This window comes from Cryptomeria japonica, chromosome 4, assembly GCF_030272615.1.
Source record: "Cryptomeria japonica chromosome 4, Sugi_1.0, whole genome shotgun sequence".
NCBI classification, from domain to species: Eukaryota; Viridiplantae; Streptophyta; class Pinopsida; order Cupressales; family Cupressaceae; genus Cryptomeria; species Cryptomeria japonica.
This window is the reverse complement of record NC_081408.1, coordinates 578444214-578458678: the sequence shown is the minus strand read 5'-3', so window position 1 is coordinate 578458678 and position 14465 is coordinate 578444214. Positions and strand designations below refer to the sequence as shown.

Genomic DNA, 14465 nt, shown 5'->3' with positions numbered 1-14465 from the left:
GTTCAACTCTAACAACTTTGAAAGCAAATCTAAATTAACTTCTAACTAATATGTTGAGGAAATTGAAACCATGTTAATCACTCAAATAACAGAGATTACAAAGCCTTAAGAGAAAGCGCACATGCAATGTATTATTTGAAAAATGACCTTCACGCAACAATATATCAAAAACCTCACAGTCTCCAAATGAGAGGAGGTAGCCTTATATAGTTTTCCAGAAAACAATGAACAACCGAGATCAAACAGTGATCAAGGGCCCAGATTGAAAGTTACAAAACCCGAATTAAGGTTTCTCAAAACTCTATCAGTTAGAACCAAAGAAACGAGACTTGGACTCGGACTCGAACTCGGGACTCTGAGTCAGACTCAGCTAGACTCGGGAAAGTGAAAAACTCAAGAAATTTAGAGTTTTTTAATGATTTAAAACTTGTTTCATGCACCCTTTATTGAATACACCTTAAAGACACAATAACATCATCAAACTTGGCTCATTTGATTACATACACAAGTATACATCAATCACATTAGCATAAACGCAAATTGTAGTTGAAGGAAATAACAAACATAAATATATAAATATTGTCAAATGTATACACTATTACAAAACTCATGGAATAAAAAATCCATGTCATCATATGATCATCATCAAATGTTCCACACAAATACCAAAGGTAAATACAACGACAAGCCTATGGCTCAGAGGAGTGTGCACCCTCTCACCCTGGCCCCCTGCGAAGGCGTTTAAGGTAGGTCCTGGATGATTCGGCAGCCATAGTCGCTCCCCATGACACCATGCCATGCTCACCAACATTAGGAACATCTGTGTCACTATTAGTATCTCTTGTCTCTGCTCGTGCTCTCTGCTCCTCCTCTGCCATGGCTACAGCCTCAGCCTCTATATCTACCTGGTCGATCCAATCAGTGTTAGACTTGGAGGTTAAATTTTCCCTACTTCTATCGACGCAGTTTCCCCCCATATTTTTCAACGGGGGTTTGGGGGGAGTGCCCCCAAGGTGGGGTCAAGGGGCATCGCCCCTTGCGGAGTCAAGGGGCAGCATTTAAAAAAAACGAGATTATTCATTTTTTTAAAACGAACAAAGGTTGTAGTGAACAAAGAGGAGATTGTTCATTTTAAAAAAACTTTAAAAATGCATTTTTTTTGGCCTTATCTTGGCCTTGCCGTCGGTCGAGTCCCAGCCACAGGACTCGCCAAGTTTGCTCGCCAGACTCAGCCGAGCCCGAGTTTGAGCTCCAGAGACTCGGAGAGCATGTCTTAGACTCAGACTCGCCGGGTTTGGCAAGTTTCGGGCGATTTTCTAATCTCTGGTTAGAACAGACAAAAGAGTGACATGTGGCATAGTTGCTATTATCACTGAGGTGAGTGTCCAGTTTCCCCTTTTGCAGAGTCAATGTATCTGAACACAATGAGACGAACCTCTTCCATAGTGACACTTGGCAAGTTACTAATCTGGAAGTCAACGACGTCCACATCGTCAGTACACGTGGCGAGGATGCATTCCCACTCAACTGCCTGGGCAAGAAAGTTTTCGTCATTGAAGAGAAAACTCACAATTCTTGAGAGATTCCCCTTATCAATCATCCCTGAGACTTTGAAAAAGCTCGATTGAATTCTGGCTCTGAGGTTCTCTACCTGCAGGTGTTTTTCTTGCATACCCTCCCTTTGCCAAATTTTTGATGCCACATGAAACACCTTACTTAAATTTCTCTAACATTTTTCTGAATTTCAGAACACTTAGTCTCAAATTTCTTCAGGACCTCAATCCTGGTGACCAAGGCACAATACCAAGTGTTAAAATCATACTTATCCCCAACCTGGATGACCCCTGCATCTATGAAGTCTTGCTTTGACAGACCTCGGATAATCCTCAATTGTGGAAGTATTTCGTCTTGGATTTCCACAATATCCTCCCAATTTGCAGCTAAGTCCTAAATTTTGCTGACCAATGAAGAAGCTGACTCATGTGCTAATACCAAATTTTCCACAAGTATGTCAACCCATGCCGAAGCATCTGAGGTCCATTCCTTAACTTGCCTGAATGTGCCCTTCATGTCCTCATAATCTTTCATCGACTCCTGCAGAGGGGTAACTGGTGTATCATGATTAAGTGGCTTAGTTAGATGGAGAACATATTTTCTCCATTGCTGATTCTCTTCCTCAACCTTCCTTTTTTCCTTTTCCATGGCTAGTCTTGCTTTGAGAGCATTGCAAGAATCATCAAAATCTTGGATCTCTTGGGTCTAAGTAGGCTTACCCAAATTCATAATGATGATTTAATAATCCTCGGGAGTGATGTTATCCCGAGTTTTGCCTTCTTTGGGTATAGCTACTTGCACTGATCTGAATCTTGCGCTATCTCTTTGAATTAAAGAGAATCTCTTGGCTAGTTTGGGCTGTCTTATTTCAACCAATTTACTCACAATAGCCAAGAATGCTCCTGTGTTCTCCTCTGAAAGAGATTCCTTAGGAGCCTTAGCCTTTATTCTTTCCCTCAGCCAATCTAGAATGGTTGATTGCTCCATAGTATTTTTATCAAATCCACCATCTATTTCTCCAAGTCCAGTAAATATACCATCAAGAAAAACCTCCAGAGGCTCAGATTCTTCAACCTCTGGAGAGCCTCTCTCATTATCTCTTCAACCGAAGGAGAAGGCACTCTTACTTCATTATCCTTTATATTTGTGTCCATCTCATGTTCTTCAATTGTATTCTGGTCAAGCACAATAGATGCGGCACTCAAGGTCGAATGACCTTCATTTGATTCACGTCTTTCCCCAATAATTTTCTTTCCCTTGGCCTTTCCAGAATTTCCAGTAGGTTCTTTTCTCTTTCGGGACCCAACACTTTCTGGATTCTGAGCATTGCCTGAAGAAATACCATGGTTGGAAGACAGAGTGATCCATTCCCATCAAATCATAAGTCAAGGCGACACCTTTGGACTTTAGCTGCTTTGTCTTCTCAGATGTCCACCACCTAGAGTATTCGACCACTGTTTTCATAAGGCCTGCCAAATCTGATCTTTCCCCGTCTGCCCAATCAATCAAAGCAAGTGGCTCATTTCTTATCTTCTCGAAACCCGGTTGTTCAAGTTCAGGACTGTCTTCTACTTGATCAGCGACCTTGAATACTTTCGTTGCTCTTACCATGCTTAGGGGAATTCTCGACCAAAATCTTCTTCTGATTTTGAAACTATCGGCTGCATTAGCCCAATAATCCTCCAAATCAGTTTTGTGTTCAAATACAATTCCTTCTACCTTTTTCATCTTACGGAATGGATCAAAGTTCCTTCTTGCCTTGTATTGGTAGAAGGGGTACCATGCCAGCTCTTTTTCGGCAGTGGCAGCAGCTTGCAATGATGGACATGTCTCCAATCCATTTCCAATAGTGAGAGAAGATGTTCCTGCCTTCTTTTGCTTCTCTCTCTAAACCGTCATGAAGCTCTCCAGTTGCCTCACAACTTCTAGCAGCACAACTCAGTTGGTGGGATAAATTGGGAGCTTGTAGGGAGATCCAGAAAATCCCTGAATTCTGATATAGGTGAATCTTGGGTATTGGATATACCAATACCCGAATCTTCTTATGAGGTCCTTAGACTCTTGAGAGAGTCTCTGATGTAATCCACCTTGCAGTGTTCACGTGATATGCATCAAAAATGCATCATTCACCTTCTTGAAATATAATTTTTCTTCCATATGCAGCTCGGGGTAACAATCGTAAACAGGAAACTAATTGTCCTTGTTTCCCACCTCTCCTCTGCAAGTGAGGCCTCTGTATCTATAAGGTCTAGCAAGGGAATAGAACAAATATGAACTCATATAGAAGATTCTATCTCCCTCCAAATTTCTCAGCTGACTGTCCAAGTTGTTGCTTATTATCTAAGCTCAGTCAATCATCTTGACTCCATTCATTATCTCATTTATGAAGTAATAAATCCAAGGCTCAAATGGAGCGCCTTGGGGATTACTCATTATTCGGTTCAAAAGGACAATCATGTCTCCAATATCTTCTTTAAAATATGCCCTCACCAAGTTCTTCTAGCTTAGAGGCACCCTTTCTTGGTTTTGTCCAGCCATGAATGATTGATGGTGGCCTTGCACTCCTCCATGTGGTCTTGATACATTTGATTGGCCTCATCCTTGATCATATATAGAGTATTATGATATTCCGGAATTCTAAAGGCTTCCCTTATGGCTACATCACTGATATTGGCCAACACTCTTCCGTCTGGTGCTAGAACATCTCTACTGTTAGGGTTATAGTGCCTAGCACACTCAACTACCAAGTTTGTGCACTGCATAGTAGGGAGAAAGCCAGCAGCATGCACGATGCCACTCCTCATTATCTTACGTGCGGTCATAGTAGGCGCACGGCTGTCCAAGCCGAACATCCTCTTCTTGAACTCCCTCAAATTGATATGTCTGAGGTTGGTATCGCTAACATTCTTCCATTTTGAGTTCATGCGTCTTTGTCAACTTGGAATTTCATTTTGACCGTAAAGTCTCCAAAATCTGCAAACAGACAATTGAAACTTAAGTTAGAATCAGGATTTTGATTAAAATTTTGGAGCTTTGGTGACTAAGTAACTTGTAGTTTTCACTTTATTCTCACACTTAAGTCATAAATTTGGGTTTTCCACACTCAAATATTCTGAAAAATTTGTGAAAATCTCACACTTAGAAGATTTTGAACTCTGATTTCACCTCTAAAACCCAGATTTTGATGAGAAAACTTCACTCAAACTTGTTTCGAAAGATGGAAGATGATAGAATTTGCCAACAAAAATGAAATTTCACCTCCAACCCACTGAGAAGAATGTGAGAAACAGATAGAAAGAACTCAGAATCAGATTGAAAAACCCAGAAAACTAGATAAATTTGATTCCTTCGAAATCTGCATGTGATGCTGAAGGAGAAGGTTGGAAATACATGCCAACACTCAGAACTTTATCAGAATTACGTCCAACCTGCAAAAGGCTTCTGAAAATGTCTTCAAATCTGCAAGATAACTTCTTCAACTTGCTCTTAACACTTAGAAGTTCGAACTTTCTTGTGTGTTGAAATGAAAATAAGAATGGCCTATTTGTATTTAGAGTTGGATCTTGTAATTAGAAACACGCTATTGTCTTCTAAAATCTGTTTCCATTCTCATTTCAGTCTTATCCGCTTTCAAAGAAAGTTTCTATTTTCATTTATAGTTGCATAGTCATCATCCTTGAGTTCGAATTCTTCCAAATGCAACTTTCTATTTTGAATTCTAGTCTCAAAATCGACTCAATCTGCAAGATTCATCTCACAAGAAACTTTCTATTTTGAATTCTAAGTTTGAATTCTCCAAGATCTTGCTGACATCACTCAGAATATTCTAATTGTTAAACTTAGTCAGCAATCTTTGACTTGTTTTGACCTTAATTATGAGCAGGGCGGACTTTTTTGAGTCTGTCATCTATCATTAATCACCTTGGGCGGAGTTTATCACACTTAGGAACCTCTTTCTTCATAAGGCGGACTTTACTTGATGTGTGTACCTCAACTTTAATCAAATTTCTCTCTCCTCAAAGCGGATTTCTTTGGTTCATGTCATTCTTCTTCATTTGAGCTAACTTTGCTTCCAATGTGGACTTTGTTCATTTCATGCATGATAGGGCGGAGTTTATCAAATTGTGCACCTCAAAACCTTTCTATCTAAGGCGGACTTTGAGAAGGTTGATTATACTTTGCCTCAAGGCGAACTTCTTAAGACTTGATACCTTTAGCATACACCATGAGGGCGGACTTTTGAGTGTTGCTCCCATAAGTTGAAGGGCGGACTTTACTTGCCTTATGCACTTGGCCATCAAACCTTCCTCAAGGCGGACTTTGTTAGCCTTATGCACCATTTGCTTACTTCTTATCTCACCTTAGGGCGGACTTTGGAGGGATTCATTATGCTTTGCCTTGGACTCACCCCTAGACTTTGAGAATCTTAAAAACCCTAATCTTGATCCGTGATCCGTGATCTTAGGAGGGCGGACTTTTTGCTTCCTCCAAACACTTAGAAACTTCCTTCAACTTGATCTGGACTTTAATTGATCCGTGATCTTTAGGAGGGTGGACTTTTTGCTTCCTCCAAACACTTAGAAACTTCCTTCAACTTGATCCGGACTTTACTTGATCCGTGATCTTAGGAGGGCGAACTTTTTGCTTCCTCCAAACACTTCGAAACTTCCTTCAACTCTGTCAAGGCAGACTTTTGGAGTTAGGCACCCTCACTCATCACCTTGGGCGGACTTCTTACCTCCTTGGGCAAACTTCTTGGGCGGAGTTGCTTGGGCGGACTTTGAGAAGGTTTTGGAAACCTTGGAGGGCGGACTTTTTCATGTTCACACACCACTTTGCTTGGGTGGACTTTTTCAAGCTCACACACCACTTTGCTTGGGCAGACTTTTTGGAGTTCATAACATCTATACCTCACCTTGGGCGGACTTTGTGAGTCTCCCTCTTGAATATGGCGGACTTTGTGAGTCTCCCTCTTGAATATGGCGGACTTTAAGAATCTCCTTTTCATCATGGGCGGACTTTAAGAGGAACATGATACTTATACTTCACCTTGCAGATTGGGCAGACTTCTATGTTAACTTTGCAACCATTCCTAGGGCGGACTTCTGGAGTTCCTGACATAACATTCACCACCAAACATGATTAGCCAGACTTAGAGAAATACTTGGAAAACTTCAAAATTTGATAACTTCTTCAATTTTAGCCAAATTAACATGATATTTAAAATCCATACTCAGGTAACCCATCCGAAGCGCCATGACCCCTAAAATGTAGGAAATTATCTTTTTGGGCCAAAAATTGAAAATTTTCGATTGCGATCGATGCAAGTCAGTGGAGCTAGTGCGAACCCTAGGTCCCCAATCTGAAAAAGCAAAAAACAGACATCCCTAAAAAATAGGGAAAACTTTCTAAAAATAGCCATCTGAGGATCAAGCTAAAAATGCCAAAAACTAAACTTCCTAAAAAAATAGGAAAAAGCAAAAAAAGCAAACTTTCCAAAAATAGAAAGTTGTCTGAATTCGCTCAAATCAATTGCGTTCTTCGTCCTTTGGCATTTCTAGGCACTTTGACGATGTCTAGACTCTGTTATCACTTGGTTTGCAAAAATTGATTTTCAATCCTTAAGACTCAAACCATTCAAAACTTGACAAAACTAAGCAAAACTAAAGCGAAAGGCCACAAGACACTAACAAAAACCCTAGAAAGCAAGAAAGGAGAGGGTCCCCATTCTCAATGGGGTGATGTGTGAAAAAAGGACACAACAGGTCCACCCCCCTAATCAATGGCTATTGTTACACCTCACATTCCATAGTTCCAAAACTGCCCGATCGACTGATCAACCTTATTTTAGACGTCAAGTCTCACTTATATCTAAAGGGGCCCTACCCTTTGCTTTATTGGTCTATTGCCATTTGATGGAAGTGTAGCTCATTTAGTCCTCATTGTCATAAAGTCTCGTTTCACCCGATCTCCAATCTCCAATAGTGTTATGTCAATGGGCCCCACACAAGTCTCATATCGACCAATCGCACTCTAGGGACCTTTCCGCACACACGTTCAATTGTTCCTTTGTTCTTAAAGAGCGTGATAGCCCAATGCTCTGACAACAACAGCCCCATTATCGGCAACTTGTGCGGTGACGTCAACACAGTACCAATTTGTAATAATTTCAAAGGATCTCCAATGGTTCCATAAAAGACATCTCTTGTGAATGCACGAAGACCATGGTGATAAACACGTTGTGTTATCTGCAATTCTTTTCGCCAGCCATCTTTGGTCAACACAAACATGTTGACCTACAAAACAACAACCACTCTTTCTTCTCTATCTTCACTGTGGTAATAAACACGATGTGCTATCTGTTGCTTCCCGCAGAACCACAGAAGATTTGTCACGATTTTGCAGCCGGCTTGTGTTGATGTGTATTTTGTACACGACCAAACACAAAATAAAATACCCAGAGGTATCTTATCCTCTCTTGAGTAAAGTCTCCAAATCAGAGTTCCGTGACTCGCGGTGAGTCACGCGAGTCATGCGAGTCAGCGGGCCGGGTGACCCCTGCCGGGTCACGGTGACCCTGACCCGGGCTCGGACGGGTCAGAAGGTGTGACTCGCCTGACTCGCCGAGTCAAGCGAGTCATTCCCTGACTCGCCGAGTCCGAGGGTCGTGACCCGGCTGGAGTCACTTAATAAAGTGCAGTTAAAAAAAAAAAAAAAATCATAACATTTTTTAATGACTTTTTTCGCCATTTCCCTTTCTTATAACACCCGACGCCTTTAGAAAATAATAAAAGTATTTTTGGCCTCACAGGGCGCTGCCCCTCGACCCCGCCCTGGAACGTGCAAGGGGCGCTGCCCCTTGACCCCGCAAGGGGCGATGCCCCTTGACCCCAAGTTGGGGGCGCTGCCCCCAAACCCCTGTTGAAAAATATAGGGGGAAACCGCGCTGATAGAAGTAGGGAAAATCTAACCTCTGACTCTGATTAGGCTCCATATAACAACACAACTTAGAAATCTTGGTAATTGGTATTTAGATTTAGTATTTCAAATTTCCTATAGTCTCATTTGAAAATGTAATTCTTATACTGTATTACTGTCATACATCTTTTCAAAACTAGTTTTTCAAGTACTATATGTATATGTATAACTATATTAGCACCACCACCCCACCACCCCCCCCGCCACCCCCCCCGTCCCCAAACTTAGGCCCTTGGTCCCCCCGTCCCGGAAACACGTCCCCTCGTCCCCAACACCTATGGCTACTCAGACTGGCACATCACAGGCAGAGACTATGGCTACTCAGTCATCCAGGACCTACCTTAGATGCCTTTCTAGGAGGCAGATAGACGAGGCTGAGCCAGAGCCTGAGCCATAGACTTGTTTTTGTTTACACTTTACAGTTACATATATGTTTGGGAACATTTGAAGTCATGGATTTTATATACATTGGACAACATTTATAACTCTATATATCTATGTTTTCTAATTCCTTCAGCTACAATTTACATTTCTACGCATGTGATGGATGTATGTTTATGTATGTGATCAAATTAGCTTCTATTTGATGATGTTATAGTGTCTTTAAGCTTAATTCAATAATGGGTGTATGAAACAAGTTTTAAATCGTTAAAAATCTCTAAATTTCAAGGGTTTTCTTATTTTGCCGAGTCATTGCCGAGTCTAAGCCGAGTCACGAGTCGAGTCAGCCTTGCCGAGTCAGAGCCGAGTCCGAGTCTGGGAACTTTGCTCCAAATGCTAAAGATATTGCAAAAAAGGATCAATCGGAAGGACTTCAAGGTTCTGCTTTGTAGGATCTCTACTCGTGGATAAGCTCTTTGTGGTATGATGTGATTTTGCTGGAATCACAAGGGGACTTACACTTGATGACTAAACGTCTGATTTGCTTTGAACATTGCTGGAACACAGGATTTCACTAGCCTAGATTTTTTGAAAAAAAGGAAAAAGGATGAGGGCGAGGAAAGGATCTAATTCTGACACTAAGAATGTAGGAGCAATGAATGATCTTTGATGAAATTCTAACTAAGTCTTGTTTTGACATCCCAGGACCATCTCCACAAGGTTAGTGCGATCTTCGGAGGAAAACTTTTATGATGTTCAGATCATCGCTACAGGCATAGACACCATCAGGCTGATGCATATCAGTGAAGAAGCGACAATTGAAGTTAAGCTTAAACTGAATGATTCTAGTTGACTACACAAGGCAAGTCTGCAATCAACAAACTGCTAGTAGTATGGATATACGAATTTCACCATCAATCCAACACATTTCTTCCACTCATCTAATAACATGAAATCAAATATGAGAAGTATAGAGACCATGCAAATTGTTGAATCGACCCATAGACTTCACCATTTCTTCAATGAAGTTTTACAAGTCTTTTACAACAACATCTTGGCAACAATCTTTGCCTCCTCTTTCTATTCTACTTTAATTGCTATTCTATCAACTGACTATTCACTATTTCTAACTATTCACCTTCTAACTACTGACTAACTATCAGCCTCTACAAATGAGGAGCCAGGGCTTATATAGCGCCCTCAATACAATTCGATGGCTCAGATCAACTTGAGATCAATGGCCGAGATTTTACAATGGAAACCCTAATTAGGGTTTGTTACAACAAACCCAATTCTGGCCAATGAAATAATTGCATTATTTGGACACATGTCGTCTCTGGAAAATTCGACCAATGGATAACCGGGTAGGTACATCAAAGTTTGTGCCATTTTTGAGGAGTCGGGTACATTGAATCTGGACACGCTGAGGTGGACCAATCCGACTGGAGGAGTGATGACTGGGATGCTACCTTGTCTGACACTTGCAACTTGGTAGATATCCAATTTGATGATGCTGAGAAGCTAACTTTAGTTAACTCTTCTGAAACTGTTTGCTTCTCCAACGGACCCTTGCTCTGACCTCCTTTGTCTTTGATGTGCAGGATGGATGGTGTACCTTTCCTTCGAATGCTGGACTAGAAGAGGTCGTCCTTGATGATGCTGGACCGGAGAAGGCTGTCCTTGTTGATGCTAGATTGGAGAAGGTCGTCCTTGTTGATGCTGGACTGGAGAAGGTCGTCCTTGTTTTGGCTTGATCTTCTTTCATCTGCAAAACAAATCAAAAGATGATTAAGGACACATAATAAATTCATTTCAACATAGTATGTCACACCTTAAATCATCAACAAAAGATATTAAAATGAAGTTAGTTCAAGACTCTTTCCAGGGACAGGCCCTATAAGAATTTCGCCCTGGACCCTCTGGAAGGGTCAAGAGCGAATTTTGCATTCCTGGCTCATTTAGACCTCCTTTCAACGTTACCTCACAATTAGCTCCTCACCTGGCCCCAACAAGGTGAAAAATAGCAATTTCAAAGGATTTCGCCTTGGACCCTTTGGAAGGGTCAGGAGCGATTTTCTTGATTAGGCCTCAATTACCCCATTTTTTCACTCCAAAATCCTCCGGAAAGTGAGCATATGCTTGTTTTAGCCCAACAAAGTCTAGGGATCCATCCTTTTAGCTTCTCACATGGGCAAATTAGGTGATAATGAGAATTTCGCTCTGGACCCTTTGGAAGGGTCAGGAGTGAAATTCCTTCTTTAGGCTTTATTTTACACTTCCTTTACTTCAATTCACCCTACAAGGCAAGAATATCTCACTCCAGCCTCAACCATGCCATAGGTATCAACATTTTAGCTTCACTCAAGGGAAAAATGGTTGATTTGGAGAATTTCACCCTGGACCCTTTGGAAGGGTCAGGAGCGAATTTCTCTCTTTGCTTGTTTTCCTTCACTTCAACTCATCGTGCAAGGCTTAAACAACCTCTCTCCAGTCTTTTCATTCCTTAGGAATCAAAATCTTGTCTTGACACAAAGGAAATAGTGACTTTGATGAATTTTGCTCTGGACCCTTTGGAAGGGTCAGGAGCGAAATTCACTTTTTGCTTGCCTATTCACACTAAATTTCACTTTCTTCACTTCACTTCATCTGGAATCCCCCATATTGAACCCACTTCTCAACTTGGCAACATTGGTTCGATCTTCACAAGGCCCAAAAAGGAGAATTCGCTCAAAAAACTAGCCAGCAACAGGACCTATCCAGAATTTCACTCTGGACCCTTTGGAAGGGCCAGGAGCGAAATTCCAATTTTAGCTCAAAATTTGCATCTTTGGTGGATAAACATCTTTCCAAGGCATTCCAAATAGCTTCTCTCACCCTAGTCTAGGCCTAACTTAGCACAAAATTTGGAGAAAAGGATAGTTTTAGTGTTTTTCGCTCTGGACCCTTTGGAAGGGTCGGGAGCGATTTTCAAGTTTTGAGCATGTTCCTCCATCCTTTCAACTTCAATTCACCTCCAAGGCTAAGGACACATTGCCTCACTCCTATCTAGGCCATAAAAATCAAAATTTTAACTTGTCTTGCAAAGAAAGTAGGTGATCCTAGGATTTTCGCTCTGGACCCTTTGGAAGGGTCAGGAGCGAATTTCTTGGTTTGGGCTAATTTCCATCATTTTCAACACCAATTAACTTCAAAAGGCAAGAACATGTCTCCTCGCACCCATCCAAGCCATGAAAACCTAAAGTTTGACTAGACTTGCAAGGAAAATAGGTGGTTTCAAGATTTTCGCTCTGGACCCTTTGGAAGGGTCACGAGCGAAAATCACTTTTTGGCTCAATTCCTTCAAGTTTGATAATCATTGCTAAGTCAAAGTCATTCCTGAGGACCTCTCCCATCCAAACTTGCCCTAGGAACAAGGTTTTAAGCCTAAGAAAGGTCAAAAAGTAGGCTTGCAAGGAATTTCGCCCTGGACCCTTTGGAAGGGTCAGGAGCGATTTTCATTATTTGGCTCAATTCCCTCAATCTTGATAATAATTGGCAATTTGGAGTCATTCCTAAGGCCTTCTTTAATCATGATCCACACTAGATTTGGCATGAAACTAAGGGAAAAGATAGGTTTTGCACAATTTCGCCCTGGACCCTCTGGAAGGGTCAGGAGCGAATTTCCCTTTCTAGCCCAAAATCATAATTTTTTGAGACAACAATCAATTCAAGGACAATCTCAAGGGCATCCCTCACCTTGGTCTAGGCATGGCTTGGTACAAATTTTGGAGAAAATGATGGGTTTTAGGATTTTCGCTCTAGACCCTTTGGAAGGGTCAGGAGCGAAAATCTTGTTTTAGGCTTATCCCTCCATCATTTCAACTTGAATCCACCTTAAAAGGCAAGAAAACACTTCTCCTCACCCATCCAAGATACAAAAACCCAAGTTTGACTTGACTTTGCTAGGAAAATAAGGGATTTTAGGAATTTCGCTCTGGACCCTTTGGAAGGGTCAGGAGCGAAATTCACCTTCTTGGCTAAAATCCTTCATTTTTTCAATCCCACTCTTCCTTACAAGATACATTTCATCATTTTTCATCCAAGGAACAAGGATTGAAGCCTAAGCAAGGTCAAAAAACTAGGTTTACAAGGAATTTCACTCTGGACCCTTTGGAAGGGTCAGGAGCGAAATTCCCTCTCTAAGCTTGAAATTTCATCTTTTGTTGCTTTCCATCATTCCTCAAGGCAAGAATATGTTTATCCTTCCTCCAACATGCCTTGGACACTAAGAACTTGGCCTAACAAGGAAGACAATGAGGTCCATGAAGATTTTCGCTCTGGACCCTTTGGAATGGTCAGGAGCGAAAATCATGATTTGAGCTTGATTCTCCATTTCTCCAACTCCAAACCACCTCAAGAAGAAAACTTAGATCATTCTCCACCTAAGGAACAAGGATTGGATCCCAAACAAAGTAGCAAAAGAGGTTTATAGTGAATTTCGCTCTGGACCCTTTGGAAGGGTCAGGAGCGAAATTCGCTTTGGACCCTTTGGAAGGGTCAGGAGCAAAATTCGCTTTGGACCCTTTGGAAGGGTCAGGAGCGAAAATTTGACATTTTGGTCTCTTCGTCAGGATCATTTTATGGAATATAACATTTAAGTATAAGAAAGATTTCGGACCTCCAAGAGTTATATTGCAAAATCTAGTTTTTGGAGGATTCTTCAGTTTTCCAGACAGTCAAATTTCAGGATCAAAACATTCCAAACTTAGCCAAATTTCAAGATCAGGGCATTCCAGACTTAGCCAAATTTCAGGGCATTTGAAGATCAAGATGACATTCCAGACTTCATCATTCACCAACTTGACCTAGTTCGGACCTTCAAGAATGATACTTACTCATCAAGCAAGACACAATTAGCAATAAGAGAAAAACCAGGCCCCAAGGAAGACTTTCAAAGAAACCCTAACCTGGAGCATCTACTGACTCAACCTAGCTCAAGCAGAGCCTGCTATCCAGTGATCCCCCTGACAACACTCATCATGCAAAGGCTAATAGACAAAACCCTAAAAGACCTAGAAAACAAACCCTAGAAAACAAAAAGTAGGGGTCCCCATTTGCAATGGGGTGATGTGTGAATACATCACAACAAGTTGGAAGGGGATTGTTTCTCTCTTGCAAAACTGCGAAAAACTGTGACGGTCTCCTTTGCTTCATGTCGTGGTATCGCAAATAGGTTAGATTGTGAAATAGCAATAACTACGAAACAACGACAGACTTGCCTTCCTCCACAATGTGGTAAACACACAGTTTCATCTAATGCAGTAGACACAGTGTGTTGGCTAACTCCATGCTTGTTTAGCCTACTCAACTCTACCAACCTGAGACAACACCACATCAACCAATCTGAACTTCATTTGGGACACTCATCCTCCTGCATCTCTGTCCCATGCATCTACTCAACTATTGACATCAATGACAATCTAATGCCAACATAAATACCAAGTCAATCTTCATTACTCATCTTGCATGGGTAGTGGTTCACATAGTTCATAAAAGCACATCTCTAGCAAGAA

The 14465-nt window shown here is 41.4% G+C and overlaps 1 protein-coding gene across 9 annotated transcripts in view; it reads right to left on the bottom strand.

The window, feature by feature from the left end:
* The window catches only part of LOC131070960 (cinnamoyl-CoA reductase 1), a 95439-nt gene that overhangs the window by 68561 nt on the left and 12413 nt on the right, over positions 1–14465 (bottom strand). The window lies entirely within an intron of this gene.